Source organism: Podarcis pityusensis (assembly GCF_964106645.2).
Source record: "Podarcis pityusensis genome assembly, chromosome: 6".
NCBI classification, from domain to species: domain Eukaryota; kingdom Metazoa; phylum Chordata; class Lepidosauria; order Squamata; family Lacertidae; genus Podarcis; species Podarcis pityusensis.
In genome coordinates, this window is record NC_138030.1 from 64,313,864 (window position 1) to 64,329,944 (window position 16,081).

General features: G+C 40.7%; 1 protein-coding gene and 1 long non-coding RNA gene across 3 annotated transcripts in view; one reads left to right on the plus strand and one right to left on the minus strand.

Annotated features, from left to right (window-relative positions):
- NEGR1 (neuronal growth regulator 1) overlaps positions 1-16,081 on the minus strand; it is a 466,181-nt gene that overhangs the window by 337,193 nt on the left and 112,907 nt on the right. The window lies entirely within an intron of this gene.
- On the plus strand, positions 2,934-4,657 carry LOC308479159. Its single transcript, XR_013987516.1, has 2 exons — positions 2,934-3,096; positions 4,409-4,657. It is a non-coding gene; the product is annotated as an uncharacterized lncRNA (long non-coding RNA).

The window sequence follows — 16,081 nt, forward strand, 5'->3', positions numbered from 1 at the left end:
CTTTTGTTATTCAGGATATATATATATATATATATATATATATATATATATCTGTTAAGAGTTTTATATGTTTCGGTCTAAGAATACTATGTGGAGACTACTTTCAAGCCATTAAGGAGTGGCCGGTGTGAGGCTGCTCCACTGCTCTCCCAGTGCTGTCATCACTACTACTTCCTGGACACTGTAGGAAGGCAAGGCAGCAGTGGGGTTTGGGCAGGATGGACAAAATTCCAGGAGCCCTAGACTGGCTCCACTGGTTTACCTACTCAACCTGACCTTGCTCCCTCACCATCCTGATGAACGGGAGCAATGCCACTGCTGTGGCACCACTGCCACACTCCTGAGGCCATCTTGTCGCAGTAGTCCTTATTCAAGCATTGCAGATCCTGGGAAGCATAAATATGTGAGGAAAGCAGCGGGGATAAGTGTGCTAGCTCCTGGCCTCTGTCAGTCTAATGTGTTTTGGAATCTGACCAAGGCAGAGTCTGCCCATTTTTGGTGTAGTTGTATAATCTCCTCTAAATATTCTTTATATCAGAGATTGCCATGGTGGTACCTGCCAGATGTTGCTAGGCTGCAACTCCCATTATTCCTTGCCATTGGACATGCTGGCTGGGACTCATGATCGAGATGGCATCACACTGGCTATCCCTGTTGTGTATTACAGCTTTCAAAAGCTGCCCCATAGTATTGTTAGCTGTCAAAAAAAGGAAAAAGAAAGAAAAGAAAAAGACAGGGGACAAACTGAGACCAAAGGACAAAAATAAGGGTTTGAAGGGTGATGTTTATCCTGAAGGTGCTAATTTCACACCAGATGATTATGCTAAATTCAGCTGCAAAAATTAGGAACCTAATGTACCTGGATGAAAAAGTCAAAGACAGTTGAATATAGTGCTGCTGTCATCAATCCGTCATGTGCCATAGAAACAGATGTGCTTTAACTCCACCATCTGGCAGAGCTTAGCATGGTCAATGTAAGCAACTTAACATTTCAAATACAGAAATGAGTATGCTTCAAAAATTATCAAAACATAGGTATCCTTCTCTATATATCTGAGCATTAACAAGTATTTTGAAGGTAAAACCATGACGCAACCCCTGCCCCTGATTATTCGTGAACTTTTAAAACTTTGGATTTAAGCAGTGATTTCAAATAGAACTGAAAGATGGTTTCATCACTTTAGAATCTGGCAATGCTGGGCTTTTCAGCATCTACAAACATTTGGCAAATGACAGGGAAAGAAAGCTTGGTGAGCCATCTATCCTTCAAAGTAAACTTCTCAGCAACCAATCATAGAGGGAGAAGACAATGGGGAAAGGAAAATGAAACAAAATAGCGACAAATTTAGGAAATGACATGCTTATTTGCTTTTTCCAAGGCAGTTCTTTTTTTAAAAAAAACAAAACCTTCTACCTGCATAGCAAAAAGAAAAGGGAAAAAAAGTTTGCTACAGTTTCCTGGAGATTTCAAGAAAATGGGTGTCATCATATATAAAGAATAGCACATGCCAAGCTATGGAGTGAAAGGCAGAGGGGTGTGCACTTTAAAATGGCCCCCAATGTTGTCAAAGGGATGTAGGCTAAAATTTGTACAACCTAAACTGAAGAACTTTTCCATTCCTAGAATGCAAAGGGTCATCCAAGTCCATCTCAAGTGGATTCACAGAGTTATTTTCTATGACTTTGCAGCCTTGATCAGGAACTAGTTTTCTTTCATGGTTGTTCAAGAGAAGCAGCTCACCCACCCACCCAACTAAAGTGTCTGAGAGAGCCAATTCTATTGCCATAAACACCAGTCTATGAAGTCTACAGACCTGCCTTTGGACTGATAATTTGTGAAGCATCCCTAAGAGACACCAGCTTTCTTCAAGGACTTCAAGTGGCTGCTACTAGTCTACAAGATGGGACATGCTGCCATTCTCAAGCCAATGAATTAGGGCGAATTTACACAATCAATGTATATGGCTTAGCTTTGCATGACTCATCATGTACGTTCACCAGAAGTTCTCTGTTGTCTTCTAACTGTACTACCATGGACGGAAATTCATTGGTTAGTTGTCATTTTTCTGGTCAGTACACAGCTTTAACCATACAGACAAACAGAGAAACTGCAAGTCATGGGATCTATAAATCAAGTCCTCACACTTAAAACAAAATAGGAAGGAATGGGGAGGCTAAGCAATGACTCCTTACAGAATGATACATGGCACAGCAGATTAAACCTTTCTAGTGCTATGGAGGCACACCAGTACAAACAGGCATCCACAAGAAGACAAAAAAGAGCAGTCATTTCAGAAAGCCAAGGGTAGGGGAATCCCCAAATTGTGCTGAGTAAGTTTATCCATGTGAATGTCTTTAAAGTCCCAAATAGGACTAAGGGAAGCAAGCCTAGTAGAATTTTGATCATGTAAATGCACTCTCAGATGAGTTAAGAGGTGGGAAAGCTACCCATTTATTGCAGGAGCATCATTATGTATGCAGTATGCATGCAAGCCAGTGAGAATGACTGCTATCAAATTAGCTGCTAGCATTTACTCCATACTTTAAAAAGGATACAACTTCGCTATTTTCAAGTTCAAAGTGATGAACAATTCAGCAATCCCATAATATAATTTCCAGCAACAACAAAACCACTATGCAAATCTTGGCCAGAATAAAAAACCAGGTTAGGCCTCACAAACAGATTTACCTTGGGAAGCCTGTTTCAAATACTGGGAATGTGAAAAGGGCATACCTCCCGCAAGAAAGGTATGTAGTTTAAGGATGCTCTTGGTACCCAGGTGGCCTCCATGGCAAAGAGTGCCTACCACCAACTTTGGCTGGTATGTCAGTCACTTCTTGGGCAACAATAGCTTGTCAACTGTGACTCATGTGCTGATGACCTCACATTTAGATGGTAGTGAGCATTTTCTTTACTCTCCCAAGAAACTGGCTGTTCCTCATTGCAGGAAGACCAGTGATGTGTTGTTAATAAAAACAGAAGGATATATAGCAAAAATGATGGCTGGAGAGATGCTTCCAGGTAGCAATTGAGTTTTGAGCATGATAAAGGAGAAATTCACACCAAGTGGTAGTAGAAGGGAAGAACAGGAGAAGGTATGTTTAGGGCAGGGGCGGAGGAAGGGGGGCAGTATGGGTGGCCCGCTCCAGGTGTCATCACTGAAGGGAGTGACATTCGGTGTGCCGCCCATCTGTAACTCCCAAGCCTACCCCGAGCTGTCAGGGGAACGGGCAGAGCCACACTGCCTTACCATCTACCTTCCCCCCTTCCCCCTTCATTTTGACAGCTCAGGGGAGGCTTGGGAGTCGCGGGCAGGCGGTGCACCATTGGCCCTCACTCCCGGGCTGCTTCCGGGGGGGAGGAGGTCTCCCCCAAGCTGTCAAAAGGAACAGGGAAGGGAGGAAGGCTGCTGGCAAAGTGGCACGGCTCCCCCCCCCGCCACCCAGGAAACAGTCCGCCATGGGCAGCTGGCTCCATCCCCCCTGGGCAGCTTGCTCTGCACCCATGGGCGGCTCGCCCCCAGAACGCTCGCTGTGGCACATCGCTTGGACGCTCGCCCCGCTCCCCTGGGATGCTTGCCCGGCCCCCATGGCCCCACCCCTGAGTGCACAGCATGTGCGCCGCTCCAGGTGCCAGAGCAGCTAGTTCTGCCTCTGGTTCAGGGTTGTCCTGACTGGTTATTGACTCACTTGAGTACTTTACTGCGGGACACTGAACTCTCTTCTGCACTGGAGATACAGGCTAGCTGTGTATGTCATGTTTAAATACCCTTTTGGTCAATTCACTCCTGGTGCTTGGTGGTGTCTGCCTCTTGATTCCTTGTCCATGCAAACAATTTGTTTCCTACATGTGAAGCAGGGATTGTTAGCATTCACAGCCACTTCCAAATTGGTTTCAAATCCAGTTATTCACAAAATGATAGTTTTGTTTTGATGCTAAGTAGGGCAGACAACACGGCTAAGGTTTAGTAAACGGAATTTACAGGCTGTTCACTTTGTAGTGAATGGGTGCAATCCAGCTCTCTTTTATTTTTTTAAGTCAGTTATCATAGGCTTCAATAGGAAATAGTTTATACTCTGGATTTCCTGCCAAAATCTACTCTACAAGTAAACTGAAACAGGGGAAATAAATTACTGTGCATTTTGCTTCTCCCCCCAAAAAATAAACGTGAGGAATCAGAAAGACACCATCTGTTAAAATAATTTTGTATTATTCGCATTGACAGCAATATACACAGGTCCCAGTTTCTGGGTTTGGCTTTGTTATTGCATGCTCTCCATTGTTAAATAATCTAGTCTTGTATACATGGCTCATCCTTGCTATTTTAAGCACCCCTATCTATTTATTAAAGGGATTCATAATCATGTAACTAGCAATTGTTTGAAACCTATGAAATCCACATTCCAGAGGCAGAATGAACACGGGATGAACAGCCTCATCTGGACGCTTGAACACAGAAGTGCTTCAGGGGACAAATAGTAACTGCTATGCCAGAACAATACAAAATTGCAGAGATGCTACAATGGAATGAAAGTTAGATATGAATGTCAGTTAACTAGAGCAAGAACTTAATTGAGGGTTTCATAAGGTTGTGGGAAATGACATTTTATAAATGTTAGTGGTTAATATGATTAAAGTGTGAATATGGAAACTTGACCAGGTGTTTTGTTTTTTTGAATTTGCAAATAAAATTTATTATACCTTCATGAAGGTTTTGATAATAATTCCTGTTTGTGACTCCCACTATTTTTTAAATTCAATATACTATATGCAAAATGTGGCTGATTGAAATAGTTTTAATCCAATAATTCATCAATTGATTGACTTTGATTTAAAAATATTTCATTGTTTTAAGATAAATAACTGAAACAAGGGTTAGGTAGTCATGCGCTGTACTATTATTTTGAATCAATAAATGTTTTAAACAAATAAAAAATGCTGGATAGGGTATATTCCAACTCATGACATGACTTTGCTGTTTGGATATTATATAACTAATGTGCCACAAATTTTGAAAGAAAGAAAAAAGACCTGTGGGGGGGGAGGGGTGAAGGAAAATGCAACCCTTGAGTAAACTGATGGAAAGTGTTGTTAAAGCCAGAATGATAAAGCATGGAGAAGAACAAGACTTGCTGAAGAAGAATCAATATGGTTTCTGCAGCAGCAAGTCCTGCCTCATCAATTTTTGGGGATGTTTTGAGATTTTCAACCAACATTGGGTAAAAAGAAAATCTAACATTACATACACACTAGTGAGAACTGAATGCTTTTGAATTATGGTGCTGGAGGAGACTCTTGAGAGTCCCATGGACTGCAAGAAGATCAAACCTATCCATTCTTAAGGAAATCAGCCCTGAGTGCTCAATGGAAGGACAGATCCTGAAGCTGAGGCTCCAGTACTTTGGCCACCTCATGAGAAGAGAAGACTCCCTGGAAAAGACCCTGATGCTGGGAAAGATTGAGGGCACAGGGAGAAGGGGATGACAGAGGACGAGATGGCTGGACAGTGTTCTCGAAGCTACTAACATGAGTTTGACCAAACTGTGGGAGGCAGTGGAAGACAGGAGTGCCTGGCGTGCTCTGGTCCATGGGGTGAAGAAGAGTCGGGCATGACTAAACGACAACAACAAAACACAAAAAGAAACTTGGGGTAGTCGATAGCTTAGTAATGTAGCAACATAAACGGATAAATTCCAAACTAGGAATAAGTAGGAAAGGATCTGAAAATAAAATGGCCATGCCTTACACAAATCTATGTTGATGTGTATATGTGGCAATACACAATGTATGGGGCACACTGCCACTTGCTTAAAGGGGGGATTGGTCAAATTAATGGGGCATAGGTGGATGAATAGCTAATAGCCAGGTTAGCTAAACAGAACCCCCATATTCTGAAATTATATGCCACTCAATGCCAGTTTTGGGGGAAGCAGGCAGAGTGTGTAAACAGAGGTATTACCTTTATGCCCTGCTTGAGGGCTTCCTGGAGGTATCTGATTCTACACTGTAAAACCAGGATATTGAACCAGATAAACCTTTGGTCTGCTCCAGCAGAGCTCTTATCTTCTTCAGCTTCAGTTGTTAGCATTTCGTCTTTTAGTTTTATGAAAAATGAATAATTTCAATGCTTCTCCACATTAGTGAGTTTGTTTTATTTCTGTATGCCAACTGCAAATGCTCAGTTTTTAATATATAGGATGAATGAGTGACATTGCCAATATACTGTTGTACATAATTGTATTTTGGGGTGTCCATTTTAAATCAGTCCATTAAAGTAACAGATTTTATACATTAGTTTAGCTTGAGCATGGGTTGCGATAGTACCCAAGGTAGGCAGCCGCTATCCATCATTGTCTTGGGTAAGTTCTGCAGCTGTTCAGTTTTCAGCCATATTCACTTAAGATTTTGCTAAAGGCACTATCTTTCTCTTTAACAAGCTTAGCTAAGCTGTTACAAGCACATGGCAATTTCTGCTTGTTTCATATAATCTGATGGGATGAAATTCTTTTTACCTGCACTAGAAAATAATTGCTTGCCTATCTTACACAATATTCTCATATCTTATCCCATGTGGTTCGAACTGGGAGGGATTTTTCCCTGGTTTGCCTGCCTGAGCTCTGCAGTGTCTGCAGCTCTCTTTCCATCCATTTCAGAAGCTGGGAATTTCATTCTGATATAACCACAAGAGTATACATCACACACACACACACACACACACACACACACACAGCTACTACTACTAGATGTTAAAACTTTCTTAGATGCTTAGATTTCTTCATATTTTGTTATATTACGACAGAGAACTGTTTAGAATTGGTTAAATAAGCTACCAAGCTCCTAAAATATATGTGGAATGTATAGTTTCTGTTCATCCTGGAAGTGTACTAAAAAGGGATCCTAGCATTTGAATTGGGTAGAGGGTTCAATATGTTGAGGAAAAAATCTTAAAATACATTACAAACTCACGCAAGTCTGAATCAGCCCTTGCAATTTGTCACAAAATGACATAATAACATTAGAAGAGCTTGCTGAATGAAGTCAGTGACCCATCAAGCAGGACCAGAGTACAAGACCTTCCTCCTGTGGTTTCAGGCAACAGGTTTTCAGAAGCATTACTGCCTCTGGCCATGGAGGCAAAGGATAGCCATCACAGCCAGTAACCATTGAGAGCCTTTTCCTCCATAAATATATCCCTGTTGCTCCATCCCCTTTCAATGCAAAGGGTAGAAAGCAGGGAAGGTAGAAAAGGGCATCTTATATTTGTGACTATCCATCCATCTCACTACCTAGGCAGGCAGGCTAACTTGCCTAGCCTACTCTAGAAGTTGAAATAAAGCTACTTAGCAAACTTAGAAGCACAATTTCCTGCCAGGAGCACAATAGGACCTGAAGTTTGAAAATAAATATTGAAGTTCTGGAATCATCAGAGATGACTGCCCTGCCTCCCCCTCTGACTTATCCCTTCCACTGACAACAACTCTTCATGAATATATCATTTTTTTATAGCAAAAGGCAAGGATCATCCTTCTTTGTTTGCAATCATTCTATATAATCATGACCTTGAGCACTGGTGCCAACTCTATAGGCTGAGGTGTCTTCGACCCCTCAGTATCTGTGGGGAGGGGGCCAGGCCCCCTCAATGTTGAGGTGGTGGAGGAGGCCAAGTGTGGAGCCAAGAGCAGTGTGGTTCAATGGCCGGCTCCTCCTGAGAATATGAGAGGAGGAGCCACCGGCTATTGAAGCCGTGCCATGTTGGACTCCACACTTGGCCTCCTCCCGATGTGGTGGTATCAAACATGCATGATGTCACACACACTCAATGCGCGCTGGGCCCACTCAATCTTGGGCACAAGTTGGTACCTCTGCCCTTGAGATCTTCTGAGGACTTGCAGCAAAAGATGACAAAACCCAGCTGTACAATAAATGTACAAGTAATTTTCTTAAAGTTTAATTTTTTAAAAAAAAAATGTTTTAAATGATTTTAAAAGATTGTACCCCTCCCTCCTTATGTTGGTCTACGACTGTAATAAAGCGTTGCTGTTGTACAACAATGTCTGAGTTGCAGTCTCTCAGGTTGCTGAGTTGCTGACATACATATGGATTGTGTGAGTAGCCTGGTAAGAACAATGGGAGAGACTCAATGGGAGAAAACACATTTAGAGAAACTAACAAGTATTTGTAGGATACCCAGAAATGCAGCACACATTCCTAAATGGGCTCTCTCTGCACTTAGTAGGACTGGTTCTATGCTGTTTGTGTCTACATCTATTGGAAATTCTCTTTGGTGTTATTATCACAGTATGAAAACAACCTCTTGGGCTATATACACTTTCACACAAGCACTATGAGCATTGTATTAAAGGCAAGAAGTCAAATAGCCTATGATGATTAAAGGAAACCCTTCATATTATATTTGACATATGTTTGAAGGATATAGTAATGAAAATTTAGCAACAAGCAGAACAGAATTGGCATTAAATAGCGTTATGGAGGAAAGGTGAGCCAGCTAGTATCCTAATTTCATTGCTTTTAAGTAAGAAACCCTGGAAGATTTGGGCAGAAAGTTGCCACACAACGTTCTCCTTCTCATTTTCAGCAGAAACATCTGAAACTTGATAAACCAACGACTTTAAGAAAATGCCATTTTCATTGCATTCCTTGCATATTTAAAATACACATAAATAAGGATTCCTCCCATACTAGAAGCACTGACAGCTGGTGACTGCAAATGGGCATCTGCAGTAGATATTTCACTTTGGGGGGTGGGGACTTTCTGGATTTGCACATACCTTTACCGGGTCTGAAGCATCTGATCTGATGGAAGAGAAAGTGACATAGTGAAGAGCACTTTCCCTTCCTTGGACAAGTTCAATTATTTATCCCCCCCCCCCCCTGCAGAGTCAGAGCCCCCCCCCTCCCGCAGAGTCACCTCCATCTATAAAGGCAGCAAATCCACAAACAATGGTTTAATATGGGATGGCACTTTGCACCAAATCCTTGATGGTGGAAAGAAATGTGAAATATCTCTGGCCTTCAGGGCCAAGACCACGAGTAGAACTTATTCTTCCCATTCTGCAATGTTTCTATAGCTAATGTTAGGATTTTTGCTCCGTGTTTGCAGTCATGGGATTGTTGTCTATCACATGACGGTGTATGTTTTCATTCCACAGTGTGGGAAGTGATGGAGACAGGATGTTTTGTACTACTGTGTTCCAGAATGTAGGACTATTGTCCTTTGTTTCTTTCTCTTTGCTGTCTGATGTAAAAAAGGAAGGAGCTAAGTCAGAATGCTCCGAGTGTATTATATGTAAATAAACGTAGATTAGCCAAATTGCTGAGCTACTGAGTCTTGTTACTTGAACCACCAATACTCTGAAGGATCCCTAAGCATGCTAATGCCTTTTGGTATCAGTCACTGTGATGTTCAGGCTGGAGAAAGCTTTTGAAGCTCCTGAATGACCGACCAGGAGGGAGAGAACATGCCAGTTGGGCATGTGTCTCTACCAGGGTCCTACATGAGAGTAGGACGATCCTAACAGCTAATACATAACTTATTGGACGACTTTCATTGTTCCCATGGTACTGAATGATCCCAAAAGTATAGGCAGGAAGAAAGGCAAGAGTAGAACCTGTGGCATCATTCAGGCTCACAGCTCAAAAGCAGGATGGAAGAAGAGATATACTGTACTTTTTATTATCAGATGGAAACAGCCAGGAGCAACTCCATACAGAGATAGTAGCAAGTGTAGAATCCTGAGAAGCTCTCCAGGGTCCAAGATCATTCTTTTTCATGGAAAGGAAGGAAGTACAACCTGCTTTCTTCATTCCAATACACTGCCTTGCAGTTTTTGCTCCCTTTTCATTCCTCTGTTCCTTCTATTTTCATTTTCTCCCTCCTTCTCCCCAATTACCAGCGATCTTTAAAAAGAAAACTTCTGAAATGTAAACTGGAAAGGAACCGATAATATCCAGGAAAGGGAGTAAGAATGAAATGCTTTACCCTTTAACTGTTCTTGCTTTAGGGAACAAACTGTACCCTGCATAATACTGGCATAAATCCAGATTAACTTTATTGAGTTTAATGGAGTTACTTTTGTTTAAGTTGTGATAAGCATCTGGCCTTCTGACAAATGCCTCCCATTTTAGACCTAAATTTATCAATTTTCTTTTGCAAACAAAGATGGTGTTATCCTAGCCTGCCAACTGCAAAGTCTATATTTTAAATATATAGATTGCAAATGCAGATAGGTGAAACCATGGTTACAGAAGATATTATCTATGCTAAGGAATGCAGCACTAAATAAGTGGCAGACTTCTGTTTTTATCAGGAACAGACAAAGCATGCAAGCAAGAAGTGATATGGATTTGGGGTGCGTGTGAAATGGCTCCAATGTAAAATATCCCCTCTCAGACATCACTACTTTGCACATGGCTTTTAAAATTGTGTCAAGCCTACAAAACAGTTTGTGTTGTGGGACATTCTGGCAAGGGAGGGGAATGTTTTAACATGCTGTTCTCTGAACTGTGGTCCAAAATAAGCACAGTTGACAAGTATGATAGTACCACAGATATACTGCACCACACTACAATGGGACACTGAAGAACCTCTACCGGTTGAGTTAAAACATCCCTTCGCTCAATATTATTCTATTCATTTATTGCTTTTTCTCACACTTATATCTTGATTTTCTTCCATCATGGATCCATGTGGCATACATGTGGTTCCCAGGTGGTCTCCAATCCAGGCACAGACCAGGGCTAGACTTTCTTAGGTTCAGCAAAGTGGTGGCTTCATGTGCCTTCAGACCATAACCTGGATAATCTAAAAGTAATCTTCTTGTTTGGCCTTCCTTGACCTGGAGTTGTTAATGGTTTGGACCAACTACCACACAGCATGACTAATCGTCAGGGATTATGGGAATTGTACAAAAAATATCTAGAGGGTAACATATTGGAGAAGCCTGTTCTAGAACACCCCTTGTTCCTTTTCAAAATGGAATTGATTGGACAGAATAAGTTAATTTCAAATATGATATGAAGGCTTTCCAAAAAAGGATAAGTTATAAACCCTTGGGCAGGAACCCTTTTTGATATTCTAATAGTATCACTGCTGTACAGGGTAACTGTACAGTACTACAAATAGTAGTATGGTCACTCATATGTCAGACCAAGCCCTTGCAGTAGACTATTTAAGACAGGCATGAATTGACCCAAATTCCAGATGTAGTTTCCTTCTGATATCTTTTCATGCAGAGTTTCTCTGAGGGGTGATCTAGAGATGTTGATGTATTAATTTAACCTACTGATGTGTGCTTTATTTTATATTTGTTTTATGGATGAAACTATGTTGTTTTTATGCTATTAACCACCATGCTATTTTTCTTAACATTGACAGTACAAATAAATGCATAAAACTCTTTTCAAAACTCTGGAAACTCTGGCCTGCGGGTCAAATTTGACCCACCAAGGGGTCCCAGTTTGGCCCATGAGGACATTCTCCCCAAACCATGCCCACCCACCCCACATGATGTCAGGTGGAACCAATGTGGCCACAAACAATTGAGAGTTTAAAGTGAGATCCTAATTGTTCATTTGCTGGCACAAAATGCACATCCACTAGTCACCAGCAGAACTATTTTCCTCCATTTTAGCAGTGGTTTCAGTGCTATCAGCTTTGTGCTACTAAAGCAAGCTCTCACCCATCCATCAACCAAGCCTAAGAAAGGCACAAATTAAACCATTCATACTAAGCAATTGCACATGCCAAACAAGGGGAGTTCTTTTTTTTTTTAAAAAAAAACAACAGCTACAAACAAACATTTTTTGCAATCTTGAATGCATTCAACATTTAAGAGCCACCACTTTATTCATATTCCTTCTTTCCTTATGTAGGGAGGAAGCAGTGTAATTAAATGGATATCACTGACCTCACTTGTTTACCAAAGCATATTTTTTATTGATTACACAATTGGATTTAGTTCTTAGAAAATTATGCTAAAATTGAAACCATTATCTAAGTCAGAAAGACAGCCAAAATCATAACCATCTGGCTTTATTTTTTTAAAAGGCAAATTTAAATATTTTGATATATATGTGCACATTAGAACTCCAAGTAAAATACTGTTCACTTAATTGCCACTTTCTATGGTATCAATTTATTAAGAACTGCTGCATTTCAAGCTGTTTAGGGTGCTCTGAATAAGTCAATGCAATCTATAAATTAGCAAAGAAGTGTCTCACTCAGGGCATAGCAAAGATAAGGATGCATTTCAAATGAATGCTAAACACATCATAGGTTGATCTATTTTGATGATCATATTAAGGAACATTTAATTATGAATGCTATGTGAGAGTGCCTTTTAAAAACAACGGTTCAAAGTCAGCTCAGTGAAAGGCATGATTGGAATCTTCAGCCCACTAGAGACCAAACTGAAGAGTAGTGATGAGCAATACATATTTTATATTTCCAATCCACTGGAATATGGAGTATAAAAATCACCCTGACTTTGTTCACACAGTATTCCTGTGTCCCTCAAAGGCACCAGTGGGAATCTTGGAAGACAGAAGTGACCTCCTTTAATCCATTTCTGTGCTGTTTTATATATAGTGCTGATAATATCCAATTACTTCCTTTAACCTTTAACCACAAGTAACACTTTCGAAAACGTGTGGTGCAAGAACTGCTTGCTTCAAGTCAAGGCTAGCAACATGTAGATGCTGGATAGGCCTCAGTTTCACACATTAGCATGTTTGAACAACCATATTACATAGCAATAAAAATGTTATGGACTGATAGACTATGGAACTTGTGCAGCAGCTGCTATAAATGGAGAGAAGTGGTGGAGAAGGAAGGATGAGTAAACTACAGGCCTTGTAAAGAAAGAGTCTGGGCCTGTCCTGATATAGCTCTCTGGTGAATATTGGAGGAGCCTGGTGTTCCAGATGCACCCATTTTGGCAGCACAAGCTTGATGAGGCAGCAAGAATTGGCAGATGATTTTCAGGAGGATCCAACAGCCCTTGCACCAGTGTGTCAATGATTTGGGATTTACATCAAAGGCTGTTAGGTTCCCCTGTTGGTTACTGTGTAGCAGATAAGAACTACTGAGTCCTACAGAGAAACGACCACTGATACAGATTGTAAGCAAGGAGCAAAGCATGCTCTGTGTTCACTTGACTTTTATGTGTGTGTGGAGTAGGTGGGTCTGACAGAAAATGTGCCTCTTCCACCTGCAACTTCCACAATAATAGTTACACTGTTTCCAAAAGAGATGGGGAACCTGTTGCCCTCCCATCACCCCCAATCATTGGCCATGCAGGTTGGAATTCACAAGAGTTGGAATCCAAAAACATCTGGAAGGCCACATATTTCTCATCCCTGGTAAGACTTAGGGCCTAGTATTAAGTGATTTGACAAACCTTTTCTTAGATGTAGCACTTTAGACTACAGCTGGGGGGCCCCCCTCACACTTCAACATTATTCCATACAAAAATATATCCACGCAAAAAAACTAACATTAGAAGGAAGGGGTTTTCCCTGATGTGTAGGCATCTTCCCCCATCACGGTCCAAGGGAGAGAATGAAATGAAGAAAAATAATCTCTCAGGGAAAGAAAAAGCAAGTCCCAGATCTCTGTCAGTTAAATATTTGGCTTTTTCCTAAAATTAAATTCAAAGCAGCAACCTTGGCTATTTCCCCAGATGTCTTCATATTGTTTAAAAAAATTAATAAAGATGGTTTGAAAACTTTTATTTTATATATTCACCCATGACTGAAGTTATTGCTTGAAGTAGATAACACTGCTTGTTTAATTAGATATTTATCTTCTTAACTAGCCGTTCTAAGGGCATGAATTGGCTTTCCAGTGTTCACAAAAATTAAGATTTTTATAACAGATGAACCTTGGCTGAGCATATCGCCAAAGGGTACAAACTTATTACATTTTTGATGCAAAACAATTACCCTCTAAACCTTGCCATGTCAATCTTTTCCCAGTAGTGCTCTGATCCTAAACACGTTTGCTGGAAATCAAGTTCCACAGATTTCGAACAAACTTGGTTCTAGTCAAAGCATACAATTTGTAACCTAGCAAAAAATAGAAGAGGAGAAACATCCATGCATTTTACATCCAATTTTAACAATCTTTTGTATTATTTTCTTCTTTAAAAGTGTTAACAATGATAAACTCTTGTTTTGTTGATGTCACTTTGAATGGTGAATGAATGCATTTCTTTCATTATAAGAAAGTTATGCTCTAGGCATTGCATGAACAATAAATGAGGCAAAAATGAAAATAAAGTACAAATCCATTCCCTACTCCCAAACAACCCCACATATTCAGCTATCTGTAAAGTGTATGAGAGAAATATTTCCACACTTCTGGTGCCCATCAGGTGTTTTTTCTTTGAGGCCACACCATAATGGCTTGCCCAGTACCATGTGCAAGTGCCTGACTGCAAAGCTCTTCAAAGCCGTAGGTCAGTCCTCCCCTACCTGTTGCCCTCCAGATGTTTTTGACTACAATTCCAATAATACACAGCTACTGGACATGCAAGCTGGGGCTAATGGGATTTGTAGTGCAAAACATATGGAGGGCAATAGTTTGAGCAAGGCTGCCTTCAGTGGAAGTATGTCCCAGCTTTCTGAACTGTTTTACAAGAAGATGCTAAGGTGTGAAATCTGGGAACTGCTGCATGCAAAGCATGTCCTCTACCATTGACCTAAATCTCAACAGGAAGTGAACTGGTCATGATAACAGAATCCTCCACTTTCAGACCACTTTCCTATCCAGTTGGGAAAACGAGATCCAGAGTCCAATAACATGTCTGGACAGCCCCTTGATTGTCACAATGGCAATAGCCTAGGTCCCAAGTCACCCTGGCATTGAAACCAAAGTTTCCTCAGACAATTATCATGAAAGTCCTGATCATATCTGAGACCACCTTCTTCACCTCAGGGAAGCAGACTGGAGAGCAGCAGAGAAAGCAGAAGCTCTAATCTGCTCCAAGTTCCCAAAACAAGACAAAAACAGTCAAGAGTGGCACTTAAATAGACTAGAAGTATGAATAACAAGTATGTATAGACCAAGGCGACCCCCACCTCAGCCCAACACACAAGACTATTTTGGTATTGAACTTAGTTCTTAAATGGACACAATTGGAACAACTCCAGAAAGGCATGTGGATGGACATAAATTCAAAATATTCTATAATCTTGTCCAGTGCTTTTTTTGTTTGTTTTTTAAAAAAAAGTCTAGGGGTACTCTCCTCCTACTCACTTTTCCTACTCACATTGAAATACTGCCTCTCAATGAGGTCAAACTTTGATTCACAAAATGTTTAGGGGTATGTGTATCCCTGCATCCCCCCAGAAAAAAGCACTGATTTTGTCCATATTTCTGCATAAAGCAAAATGTCTACCGAGTTCTACAGAAAAGAATATCTCCTCTTCTCAAATACACTCCCCTGGCAAAGCTTTACTAAAGACTCTCAAAAAGATACAAGAACAGAAGACCAACGGGGACTGAAAATCTGCCATAAACTACAACTGAAATAGTATTCTGTTGCACAGAAATCAATGTACACTTTGGGATATGGCCGTCGAATTGTTGGTTGGTATATATTTTGTAGTTCAAGTACATTTCCAGCTTTTAAAGTACCATTATTGTACCCAATTTTCAATAAATTGTAAGTTCTAATTTTTGTTTCATGTAGCATAATTTCATTTATTTATTTATTGGCAAAGGAGAAAAGAAATGAGCTAGCATTGGCTTGTTAATGTAATTATAATAATTTCAGTGTTTATCGGTCATGAACTGGGGATATTAGTTTATCTTTCCATTTTTAGTGCTTTGTTTCTAAAGAGCAACTTACTGCTCCAGGCAGATGAAGCAAACTGACGTTTAAGGGGTTTTATTGGTAGGATCCAGAGGACATTCTGCTCGAGCAGATGGCAATGCAACTCATACAAGAAGGTCTCCCATTTCCGTCAATTCTCCCTCTAGGAATAGCCCTTCATGACACACCCCATTCATTCCACATTGGCTTTGTGGAGATAGGAGGGGATTTCCAACATAAAGGA